Source organism: Lithobates pipiens, unplaced genomic scaffold, assembly GCF_037356315.1.
Source record: "Lithobates pipiens isolate NorthernLeopardFrog02 unplaced genomic scaffold, aLitPip1_a1.2 Scaffold_162, whole genome shotgun sequence".
Classification (NCBI taxonomy): domain Eukaryota; kingdom Metazoa; phylum Chordata; class Amphibia; order Anura; family Ranidae; genus Lithobates; species Lithobates pipiens.
In genome coordinates this window covers 6,998,017-7,011,735 of record NW_027507750.1, presented here as the reverse complement: position 1 = coordinate 7,011,735, position 13,719 = coordinate 6,998,017, and positions in this window count along the sequence as shown.

Genomic DNA, 13,719 nt, shown 5'->3' with positions numbered 1-13,719 from the left:
AGTGAGGACAGGTGACAGTGGGGATAGGTGGCACTGGGGACAATTGGCAGTGGGGACAGGTGGCAGTGGGGATAGGTGGCAGTGAGGACAGGTGGCAGTGGGGATAGGTGGCAGTAAGGACAGGTGGCAGTGAGGACAGGTGGCAGTGAGGACAGGTGGCAGTGAGGCCATGTGGCAGTGAGGACATGTGGCAGTGAGGACATGTGGCAGTGAGGACAGGTGGCAGTGGGGATAGGTGACAGTGAGGACAGGTGGCAGTGAGGACAGGTGGCAGTGGGGATAGGTGGCAGTGAGGCCATGTGGCAGTGAGGACATATGGCAGTGAGGACATGTGGCAGCGAGGACAGGTGGCAGTGAGGACAGGTGGCAGTGGGGATAGGTGGCAGTGAGGACAGGTGGCAGTGGGGATAGGTGGCAGTGAGGACAGGTGGCAGTGGGGATAGTTGGCAGTGAGGACAGGTGGCAGTGGGGATAGGTGGCAGTGAGGACAGGTGGCAGTGGGGATAGGTGGCAGTGGGGATAGGTGGCAGTGAGGACAGGGGGCAGTGGGGATAGGCGGCAGTGAGGACAGGTGGCAGTGGGGATAGGTGGCAGTGAGGACATGTAGCAGTGGGGATAGGTGGCAGTGAGGACAGGTGGCAGTGAGGACAGGTGGCAGTGGGGATAGGTGGCAGTGAGGACAGGTGGCAGTGGGTATAGGTGGCAGTGAGGACAGGTGGCAGTGGGTATAGGTGGCAGTGAGGACAGGTGGCAGTGGGGACAGGTGGCAGTGGGGATAGGTGGCAGTGAGGACAGGTGGCAGTGAGGACAGGTGGCAGTGGGGGCAGATGGTACTTTATTTTTATTTTTTTTACTAACCATCTCTCCCTCCTCACAGGCTGCCTCTGTGGGAGGAGGGAGAGTCGGCGATTAGAGATGATCTCTTATGTTTACATATAAGATCATCTCTCATTGGACACGCCGATCGCGCTGTAAATGGCCGCTGTGATTGGCCATTTACAGTGATCTGTCACTGGCTGTGTCCAAGGGACACGGCCAGCACAGAACTTCCCCGATGCGTCCAAGGACGGCCTCCCGGCAATTGGCGTCCACGCTGCAGCTGTCTTTCGGCTATAGCGCGGAGGCCTAGTGGTTAAGAACTATATATATATATATATATATAAAATAAAATATGCGCAGGTACAATCTCAAAATTCCGCTAAACACAGTGCCTACACATTAACAGCGCTATAAAAATAAAATGAGTACCATACATATATATATATACATATATATATATATATATACACACTATAGGGAAAGCTAAGAGTCCAAAGAATGGAAAAGTTGATAAAAAGGAGTGTTGTGATCCCAAAGTCCTTGGGTTTGATAGGAGAGTCTTCTCAAAGAATCCGCAGCACACCTTGCATATAAACAATGTGAGATATCGTTGTGAACGTCAGATCATGGGCGCTAATCCTAGCACCAGACCTTCTCTGTAGATATAAAGTGGTAACCTGTAAAGGCTTTTAAAACGTTGATTATAGACAGTAACATTTACGTTGTTTGACGCTGTTGCACAATTCTAAAGTGTGACATGTTTGAAATCTATTTACTTGGCGTAACATCAAATTTAATATTTTCTTATGTATTGTGTTTTTTTTTTTTTTGCAGTAGGATTAAAAAAAAATGTATTTTTTCCCAAAAATTGTGTTTGAAAAACCGCTGTGCAAATACCGTGTGGCATAAAAGATTGCAAAACCCACCATTTTATTCTCTAGGGCCTCTGCTTTTAAATTTTTTTTAATATAAATTACATGAAGGTTTAACTATGATTGCTCTCTTTGTATGGATCCTTTTGGATTGTTCTGTAATACCCGATCATTCTTTAGTCACGTGGCCGACTCATATGCTTGATTCTGATTTCTTACGTTGTGGCATAAAACCAATAAATACATTGAAACAGAAAAAAATATATATATAATGTTTAGGGATTCTAAGAAATTTTCTACAAAAAAATACTGATAGTTACATGTGAACAAAAAGTGCCAAAAAAAGGCTCGGAGATCAAGTGGTTATTTTAATATATATATATATAGTATATTTAGCACAGGACAACAGGACAGTGCTACAATTCCCTGTATTGCACCATCTCTGGGAGAAGGCGCCCATCCTTCCATGTATTGCACCATCTCTGGGAGAAGGCGCCCATCCTTCCATGTATTGCACCATCACAGGGAGCAGGCGCCCATCCTTCCATGTATTGCACCATCTCTGGGAGAAGGCGCCCATCCTTCCATGTATTGCACCATCTCTGGGAGAAGGCACCCATCCTTCCATGTATTGCACCATCTCTGGGAGCAGGCGCCCATCCTTCCATGTATTGCACCATCTGTGGGAGCAGGCGCCCATCCTTCCATGTATTGCACCATCTCTGGGAGAAGGCGCCCATCCTTCCATGTATTGCACCATCTCTGGGAGCAGGCGCCCATCCTTCCATGTATTGCACCATCTCTGGGAGAAGGCACCCATCCTTCCATGTATTGCACCATCTCTGGGAGCAGGCGCCCATCCTTCCATGTATTGCACCATCTCTGGGAGAAGGCACCCATCCTTCCATGTATTGTACCATCACTGGGAGCCGGGCCTATCCTTCCATGTATTGCACCATCCCTGGGAGAAGGCGCCCATCCTTCCATGTATTGCACCATCTCTGGGAGAAGGCGCCCATCCTTCCATGTATTGCACCATCTCTGGGAGCAGGCGCCTATCCTTCCATGTATTGCACCATCCCTGGGAGAAGGCACCCATCCTTCCATGTATTGCACCATCTCTGGGAGAAGGTGCCCATCCTTCCATGTATTGCACTATCTCTGGGAGCAGGCGTCCATCCTTGCATGTATTGCACCATCTCTGGGAGCAGGCGCCCATCCTTCCATGTATTGTACCATCACTGGGAGCCGGGCCTATCCTTCCATGTATTGCACCATCCCTGGGAGAAGGCGCCCATCCTTCCATGTATTGCACCATCTCTGGGAGAAGGCGCCCATCCTTCCATGTATTGCACCATCACAGGGAGCAGGCGCCCATCCTTCCAAGTATTGCACCATCTCTGGGAGAAGGCGCCCATCCTTCCATGTATTGCACCATCTCTGGGAGAAGGCGCCCATCCTTCCATGTATTGCACCATCACAGGGAGCAGGCGCCCATCCTTCCATGTATTGCACCATCTCTGGGAGAAGGCGCCCATCCTTCCATGTATTGCACCATCTCTGGGAGAAGGCGCCCATCCTTCCATGTATTGCACCATCACAGGGAGCAGGCGCCCATCCTTCCATGTATTGCCCCATCTCTGGGAGAAGGCGCCCATCCTTCCATGTATTGCACCATCTCTGGGAGCAGGCGCCTATCCTTCCATGTATTGCACCATCCCTGGGAGAAGGCACCCATCCTTCCATGTATTGCACCATCTCTGGGAGAAGGTGCCCATCCTTCCATGTATTGCACTATCTCTGGGAGCAGGCGTCCATCCTTGCATGTATTGCACCATCTCTGGGAGCAGGCGCCCATCCTTCCATGTATTGTACCATCACTGGGAGCTGGGCCTATCCTTCCATGTATTGCACCATCCCTGGGAGAAAGCGCCCATCCTTCCATGTACTGCACCATCTCTGGGAGAAGGCGCCCATCCTTCCATGTATTGCACCATCACAGGGAGCAGGCGCCCATCCTTCCATGTATTGCACCATCACAGGGAGCAGGCGCCCATCCTTCCATGTATTGCACCATCTCTGGGAGAAGGCGCCCATCCTTCCATGTATTGCACCATCTCTGGGAGAAGGCGCCCATCCTTCCATGTATTGCACCATCACAGGGAGCAGGCGCCCATCCTTTCATGTATTGCACCATCTCTGGGAGAAGGCGCCCATCCTTCCATGTATTGCACCATCACAGGGAGCAGGCGCCCATCCTTCCATGTATTGCACCATCTCTGGGAGAAGGCGCCCATCCTTCCATGTATTGCACCATCTCTGGGAGAAGGCACCCATCCTTCCATGTATTGCACCATCTCTGGGAGCAGGCGCCCATCCTTCCATGTATTGCACCATCTCTGGGAGAAGGCGCCCATCCTTCCATGTATTGCACCATCACAGGGAGCAGGCGCCCATCCTTCCATGTATTGCACCATCTCTGGGAGAAGGCGCCCATCCTTCCATGTATTGCACCATCTCTGGGAGCAGGCGCCCATCCTTCCATGTATTGCACCATCTCTGGGAGAAGGTGCCCATCCTTCCATGTATTGCACTATCTCTGGGAGCAGGCGTCCATCATTGCATGTATTGCACCATCTCTGGGAGCAGGCGCCCATCCTTCCATGTATTGCACCATCTCTGGGAGAAGACACCCATCCTTCCATGTATTGCACCATCTCTGGGAGCAGGCGCCCATCCTTCCATGTATTGCACCATCTCTGTGAGCGGGCGCCCATCCTTCCATGTATTGCACCATCTCTGTGAGCGGGCGCCCATCCTTCCATGTATTGCACCATCTCAGGGAGCAGGCGCCCATCCTTCCATGTATTGCACCATCTCTGTGAGCGGGCGCCCATCCTTCCATGTATTGCACCATCTCTGGGAGAAGGCGCCCATCCTTCCATGTATTGCACCATCTCTGTGAGCGGGCGCCCATCCTTCCATGTATTGCACCATCTCTGTGAGCGGGCACCCATCCTTCCATGTATTGCACCATCTCTGTGAGCGGGCGCCCATCCTTCCATGTATTGCACCATCTCTGGGAGCGGGCGCCCATCCTTCCATGTATTGCACCATCTCTGGGAGCGGGCGCCCATCCTTCCATGTATTGCACCATCTCTGGGACCCGGCGGGGCGGTGCAGCAACGTTTAACCCTTTTCCTGAGGTGTGGAGTGGATTGTAAAGTCATAAATTTGGGATTAGTGAATGGGATTAGACTTTTGCTTTATTGCACCTCGATTATAAACAGTGTCTTTTATTGCTCCATGTCAGGACAGAGGGAGGCGGATGTCAGGCTGGGCCCGGCCTGTTTGCTCAGCAGAGGAGGACATCACTCACAGGAATTTTCCCCAGAAGCTGCTGGAACAGCAGGCAGTGCTAATAATATACAGGCTGTAAATTGTGCGGCAGAGCCGGCTCAGGCCTGTGACATGTATACATTCATTGTATACAGGGTGTCCACTCCTGCGTAAACACTGCGCGCCTGCTGATTTAGGGCCCCGATCTGCACATTATTAGGAAAGGAGACAGCTGGCCACTGGAAGCTGACACCACCCTGCCTGAGGGAGGCCGCCATCTTCTACGCTGGGAAAGCAGCTTATTATTTATTTATTGCAGCTATCGATGCAGCACTTTACAGATCGAACGTTCACATTCCTCACTGGACCAAGGAGCCTACAATCAAAGGTCCCCTATATACATGATATTGTCAAAAGTATTGGGACACCTGTCTTTACACCCACATGAACTTTACTGACATCCCGGTCTTAGTCCGGAGGGTTCAATATTGAGTTGGCTCCGCCCTTTGCAGCGATAACAGCTTCACCCCTTCTAGGAAGGCCGTCCACAAGGTTTAGGAGGGTGTCTATGGGAATGTTTGACCATTCTTCGCAAGTCGCACTAGTGAGAACGGAACCTTAGATCTGCTATCCAGTGGGCGGGCAGGGTGAGGTCCTCTTATGGGCAATCTGTCTGCGGGCCACAAATAGGGCTCAGGAGACAGTTATCATCAAATTAGGGTCCACCGAGGAGAAGTCAACATAGTCCAGGAGGCATGTTACTTAGTTACATAGTTAGTCAGGTTGAAAAAAGACACAAGTCCATCTAATTCAACCAAAAAATAAAATAAAAAATACAATCCCATATACACAATCCTTCACCCACAGTTGATCCAGACGAGGGTGAAAAACCCCGGCAGAGCATGATCCAATTTTCTACAGCAGGGGAAAAAATTCCTTCCTAATCCCCCGGGAGGCAATCAGATTTTTTTTTTTACCTATAAATGTCACCCAGTTATATTCTGTACATTTAGAATCCAGGCAATCTACTGAGCTGACCAGATCCACCTCTGGAGGAGTCTATTCCACATTCTCACTGCTCTTACTGTGAAGAAACCTTTCCATATTTGGAGATGAAATCTCTTTTCCTCTAGATGTAAAGAGTGCCCCCTTGTCCTCTGTGATGACCTTAAAGTGAATAACTCAACAACAAGTTCACTACATGGACCCCTTATATATTTATACATGGTGATCATATCCCCCCTTAATCTCCTCTTCTCAGGAGAGAATAAACTCAGTTCCTCTAATCTCTCCTCATAGCTGAGTTCCTCCATGCCTCTTATCAGTTTGGTTGCCCTTCTCTGCACTTTCTCAAGTTCCCCGATATCCTTTTTGAGAACTGGAGCCCAAAACTGAACGGCATATTCCAGATGATGAGGTTTTACTAATGATTTGTACAGATTCTCTCTCTCTCTCTCTCTCTGAAGTCCATACCTCTCTTTTACAAGAAAGAACTTTGCTCACCTTGGAAACTGCTGCTTGGCATTGCATGTTATTATTGAGCTTATAATCTACCAAAACCCCCAGACCCTTCTCCACCGTGGACTCCCCCAGATCCTTCTCCACCATGGACTCCCCCAGATCCTTCTCCACTATGGACTCCCCCAGATCCTTCTCCACCATGGACTCCCCCAGATCCTTCTCCACTATGGACTCCCCCAGATCCTTCTCCACCATGGACTCCCCCAGATCCTTCTCCACTATGGACTCCCCCAGATCCTTCTCCACCATGGACTCCCCCAGATCCTTCTCCACTATGGACTCCCCCAGATCCTTCTCCACCATGGACTCCCCCAGATCCTTCTCCACTATGGATTCCCCCAGATCCTTCTCCACCATGGACTCCCCCAGATCCTTCTCCACCATGGATTCCCCCAGATCCTTCTCCACTTTGGATTCCCCCAGATCCTTCTCCACCATAGACTCACCCAGATCCTTTGCCACTATGGACCCCCCCAGATCCTTCTCCACTATGGACTCCCCCAGATCCTTCTCCACCATGGACTCCCCCAGATCCTTCTCCACTATGGACTCCCCCAGATCCTTCTCCACCATGGACTCCCCCAGATCCTTCTCCACCATGGACTCCCCCAGATCCTTCTCCACCATGGATTCCCCCAGATCCTTCTCCACTATGGATTCCCCCAGATCCTTCTCCACCATGGACTCCCCCAGATCCTTCTCCACTATGGACCCCCCCAGATCCTTCTCCACTATGGACTCCCCCAGATCTTTCTCCACCATGGACTCCCCCAGATCCTTCTCCACTATGGATCCCCCAGATCCTTCTCCTCTATGGATCCCCCAGATCCTTCTCCACTATGGATCCCCCTGGATCCTTCTCTACTATGGATTCCCCAGATCCTTCTCCACTATGGATTCCTCCAGATCCTTCACCTCTATGGATTCCCCCAGTTTCTTCTCCACTATGGATTCCCCCAGATCCTTCTCCACCATGGATTCCCCCAGATCCTTCTCCACTATGGATTCCCCCAGATCCTTCTCCACTATGGATCCCCACCCTAGTTGTACTCCCCTTAATATGTATGATGCATGCATATTCTTAGCCCCCAAGTGCAGAACTTTACATTTATCATGTGTGGGGTTCAACTGGAAGGTTGATTCCCAGTAGTATGTTAAGCGTACCCACCACCTCAACCCAAGACCTCTGCCACTTAGGGCAACGGTACATGAGATGAGTAAGAGATCCTGGCCGGGTGTAGCACATTGGGTCACTCCGCACCTCAATAGCACATAAAAACTTTGGGGTCCTGTAAACTTTGTGGAGGATAAATAAATATCTGAGTCTATGTGAGGGGGACAGAGAGACCAGTTGGAGGGACTGCAAGACGTCTTCCCAGATATCCCCTGGAATGGGACTTATGTCTTTCTCCCTCCGAGCTCTAGAAAGCAAAGGAACTAACTCCTTTTCTTTTTTTTCTTTTTTTTTTTTAGTAGAGGAAGCAGTATTATGGGAAGTAGAGTAGGAGAAGACTAAAAGTCCAATGTACTTTTTATTTCTGCCTGTTTCTGTATCCTTTTTGCAGATTAGTTAGAGTTTACAATCTAGGAGGGGGGTCAAGAGATACAAAAGGTAATAACTGCGGGGGATGGGCTGATGGAGAAAATGAATGTACAGTTGTTAGATGTGGGTAGGACAGGCTTCTCCGAGAAGAATTTTTTTTTTTTTGGGGGGGGGGGGTCATCTAGAAGCTCACTGAGTAGGAGATAGTTGGACAAATTGAGGTAGGGAGTTCCATAGGATGGAAGAGGCTCAGGAAAAGTCCTGGAGGTGAGCACGGGAGGAAGTGACGAGGGACCTGGAGAACGATTAGGTTGGTTTTCCAAGACAAGGTTAGTGATGTAGCTGGGAAAAATGTCATATTCCCATGATCCCCATGGCTAAGCCCTGCTGAATGCGGAACATGTTGGGGACATGGCTTTGGGTGGGAGTGAGCGGTGTGCTGTCATTGCAATAGACCTTGGCTGGAGCCAACATCAGCCTATTTTTTGGATGGTGGATTACATCAGACCAAAAGCAGAGTCCAGGGCCTGGGCACAGCTGATTGCAGGTAATCCGAGGAGGATACAGGCCGCCCGGTGAGTAGTGAAATGCGGTTGGGTTGAGTTACTTGTGAAGATTAAACCTTGTTTGGTCCAACTTCTGATCACGACCATGGCTGCCAGGTGTTCCCTTTTCTGCTGGACTGTCCCCCTCATTTTGCAGATGCCTCCCATAGGGATTAGCCTGGCAGGCCACGGCACACAAGCTGCCCCAACAAGAAGGCGGCCATTTTGTAATCTTTCCCACAGGAAGGCGCCCAGCCAACTTTTCTAGCAATGTTCTCTTGGTCAACCAACGCAATCGGTAAAAACTATAGCTATGGATAACTGTGCTGTATACATCGGCCTGGACAACCTTTGCATGGATAATCCTGTTTGGCTGGTTTTTCGGGTGTTTAGGGCGGGGGGGGGCGGGGTTAAATCTAGGCCAGATTCTTCTTCTGAAGAAGGGGAAAGATGGCACAGTACAGGCCGGCTGTTAAACCCACAGCTTTGAAGAGGAGACATCACTCAGAACAAATTGCCGCTCTGTTTGAATACCTTTGCTCCTCTGCATGGACATTGGCTTCACAGGCCTATCTATCACCTCCCGGCCTGACAGTTTTATGCTTCCTTTCATTAACTGCTTTGTGAGGGCCTGTAATAATCTCCCCGGAACATTCCAGAAAGAGTCGTTTTGCTCTCCCCCCCCCTTTCCTTTTGCTGTGGGAGAGAAGGCAAAAAAACGTAACCTAGTAATCAAAAGCCAGACTTTATCATCAAGGCCTCAGAGAGGAGAAACCATTCAGACGCGTATCGCCACTCACGCAACGCGCTCTTCGCCGGCGTGTCATACCAGGAGAAGATGGACACAACAACTCTACACATGAAGTAGAAAAAAAAATCTTTCTAAAATTCAAAATCAAAAAAAAAAATGCAAAAATAAATGTAATTGGGTATGTTCAGATGAAGTCTCCACCAGAGGTCATTTTATGGAAGCCCACCATAGATATCTGCATACCATGCATAGAAAGGAAGATTATCCACCAACCTTATACAAGCTGGATATTGAGACTGTTAATATAAAGATCTATTATTATCACTTCAATAAAAAAAACCTTTAAGATAAGTAAAAAACGCAAAATCAATTCATACAACATCACAAATAGTATGTTCAGATCCAACTCCAGACTATTGTCTACCTCACATGTCATTTCCACAGGAAGGCGCCCAGCCAACTTTTCTAGCAATGTTCTCATGGTCAACCAACGCAATCGGTAAAAACTATAGCTATGGATAACAAGGCCTGCAGGAGGAATCCGGCCCGCCAGGCGCTTTCATGTGGCCCTCACACCTCTTCTGCTGTTGCGACACCCTCCTCATCGTTGCCCCCCCACCTTGTCTCAGTCATCAGCAGAGAGGAGGACATAACTCTCCCCACAGATCCTGCACTTTTCCGTGCAGCTGCAGAGAGGCTTGTCTCTGCCCCCCCCCCCCCATCTTAGCAGCCGGCAGCAGAGAGGAGGACAGAACTCCTCCCACAGATCCTGTGCTTCTCCGTGCAGCTGCAGAGAGGTTGTCACTGCCCCCCCATCTCAGCACCCGGCAGCAGAGAGGAGGAGAAAACTCCTCCCACAGATCCTGTGCTTCTCCGTGCAGCTGCAGAGAGGTTGTCACTGCCCCCCCCATCTCAGCAGCTGGCAGCAGAGAGGAGGACAGAACTCCTCCCACAGAGCCTGCACTTCTACATGCAGCTGCAGAGAGGCTTGTCTCTGCCCCCATCTCAGCAGCCGGCAGCAGAGAGGAGGAGAGAACTCCTCCCACAGATCCTGCGCTTCTCCGTGCGGCTGCAGAGAGGCTTGTCTCTGCCCCCATCTCAGCACCGGGCAGTAGAGAGGAGGACAGAACTCCCCCACAGATCCTGCGCTTTTCTGTGCAGCTGCAGAGAGCTTGTCTCTGTGCCCCCCATCTCAGCAGTAGAGAGGAGGATAAAACTCCCCCTCACAGATCCTGCGCTTATCTGTGCAGCTGCAGAGAGGCTCATCTCTGTCCCTCCCCTCCCTTCAGCAGTTAGCAGAAGAAAGGAGGACATCAATCCCCCCACAGACCCTGCGCCTCTCTGTGGAGCAGCAGAACCCCCTCATCTCTGCCTCCCCTGGTCTCAGTATTTAGCAGGCTCCAACCCTCCTCTGGTCCTCCTCCAGACCCTGCACTTTCTGCATCCCAGCTCCACCCCCCAACTTCTTCCGGGCAGCAGTACATGCACTGTAAAAGTGATCAGGCAGTCTACAGTAACCCAGATCACTTTTACATTACAGCCAGGAGGCTGATGAACAAAACACGCTCATGGCTGCTGCTAGGAATTAATTTATTAACCTTTTGAGTGTGGGAAGATTTACCCCCCCTTCATGACCAAGCCATTTATTCCAATGTGGAACTGCATCACTTTAATTGCAATTGCGCGGTCTTGCGACGCTGTATCCAAATACAATTTTTTCCCACAAATAGAGCTTTCTTTTGTTGGTATTTGATCACCCCTGCGGTTTTTATTTTTTGCGCTATAAACAAAAAAAGCGACAATTTAAAAAAAAATATATATATATTTTACTTTCTGCTATAAAATATCCAATAAAAAAAAAAAAAAATAGAATTTCTTCATCAGTTTAGGCCAGTATGTATTCTGCTACATATTTTTGGTAAAATAAAATCCCAATTGGCGCATATTGATTAGTTTACGCAAATGTTATTACGTCTACCATCTACGGGATAGATTTACGGAATTTGTATTTAATTGATTCTTTTTTACTAGTAATGGCGGCGACCAGCGACTTATCGTGGGACTGCAATATTGTGGCGGACAAATCTGGCACAAAGTAAGACTTTTTGAAGACCAGTGACTCCAATACAGCGATCAGTGCTAAAACACGCACTGTCACTGTACTAATGGCACTGGCAGGGAAGGGGTTAACATCCGTCAGGGCTGAGCTCAGCCCTTCCTTCTCAGAATTGGCCGTGCAGATGTCGGCTAATTGCCAGCTCCTATCTCTCCACAGTTACTCATCTGTTGATGATATCCTGCTCGTCATGCCTGCCTACTTAAGCCGTCCAGTCCAGAGGATCTCTGCCTTCTTCTTGGTCAACATCACAGAGACTATCTCCTGCGATCCTGTTAAAAGATTTACTTGGTTGACATCCCTTCTGGCTCCAGATCCTGCTTGCTGTTTTCCATCCCCTCTGGCCTCTGTCCGGCCCTCCTAAAGTCTGAAGGACAATAAACTGGCCCTTTCTTTAGAAGATTTGGAGACCCTTGCCCTAAGCACTGGACAACCCTGTCCTGGTACTGTTCCCTTAGCTTAGCGCATAAGCTGACGCCAGTAAGGGCCCATGCACTGTGGTCGCACGTGCGCTGCCCCCCCCATCCCTGCGCCCGGCCCCTTTCAGGACGCCGGACACATGGATTCCTATGGCGGGGGGCGGGAGGGGGTGGTACATTTTGAAGCACCTGCTTAGAGCCAGAGGCTCTAATAGGCTTCAAAATAGGGTGGGCTCGGGGCGCAGAGAGTGCGCCCTGATCCCACCCAATTGTGTGACCATAGCAAATACATTTCCGCTATTTTCACACTAACCTTCCTCCCTGCCAATCAGGAGGCAGGATTTCAGACCTGCTTCCTGATTGACCAAAGCGCCAGGCCACCTTATTGGATGCCTGGCACTTCGGAAGAGGAGCGAGGGGGACACGCTCTTAGAGAAAAGTGCTGCGGTAAGTCCCCTCAGCTCTGTGCTGTCAGGGGGTCCGGAGCTGCGATCCACGCGCGCACGCGGGGGGGGGGGGGGGATTGTCGGTGGGCACGGGTGGCTGCATTTGATGGACAAGTGGCTGCATATGATAGGCACAGTTGGCTGCATATGATGGGCACAGGTGGCTGCACATGATGGGCACAGGTGGCTGCATATGATAGGCACAGGTGGCTGCATATGATGGGCACAGCTGGCTGCATATGATGGGCACAAGTGGCTGCATGCAATGGGCACAAGTGGCTGTGTTTGATGGGAACAATGGATGTGTTTGATGGGCACAATGGCTGAATATGATGGGCACAAATGGCTGCATTTGATGGGCACAATGGCTGCATATGATGGGCACAAGTGGCTGAATATGATGGGCACAAATGGCTGCATTTGATGGGTACAATGGCTGCATATGATGGGCACAAGTGGCTGCGTTTGATGGACACAAGTGGCTGCGTTTGATGGACACAAGTGGCTGCGTTTGATGGACACAAGTGGCCGTGTTTGATGGGCACAATGGATGCGTTTGATGGGCACAATGGATGTATATAATGGACACATGTGGCTGTTTGATGGGCACAAGTGGCTGCATATGATGGGCACAGTGCGGCTTCAATTGATGAGGGGGTTTGGTTTCAGTATTTTTCAGTTTGTTTGCGCCCCCGCAAAAATTTTGAGCACCAGCCGCCACTGGCTGACCCTCTGCTGACTTCCATCATCCAATTATGTGCAAGCGTTTGTCCTTGCACCTGATTGGATATTCTTTTGCAAAGTGTATTTTCACCGCATTCTTCTGCAAGGTAAAAATGCACTCACAAAAGTGAACGGCCTATTTGCCTTTAGTAAATCAGCCCCGTTGTCTCTTTTTTTTTTTATTCACAGTCATTTACATTTACCTTTTTTTTTCATTGTAAAAAAAAGCGCCTTCATATTATTGGGGCTTCTGTTGCACATGAGAACAATCGCCTATTTCTACTAATCCCAGAAGGGAGTCTGAGCCAAACCAGAGAGAGAGAGGAGAGAGGAGAGCGAGTGGAGAGAGGAGAGCGAGTGGGCGCCCAACAATAAATGCATATATTGTGAAATAATAAGAGCGGCTGTATTTTTCTTTCTGGTGAAGCCGAGGTCCTCCCTATAATCAATCTTCCTGGGCTGTCACGGAGCTGTCACTATGGACACACTCACAGGACTCTTTATAACAGAGCTGGAACAAGATTGATTTAATTGCCTCTAAATGAACAGAAGCAGGTCAGCCGGGCCTAGGAAAGGGCAGGAGGCGGCCGGGGGAAGGAAATCCTGTTCCCAACCTGCATTGGGG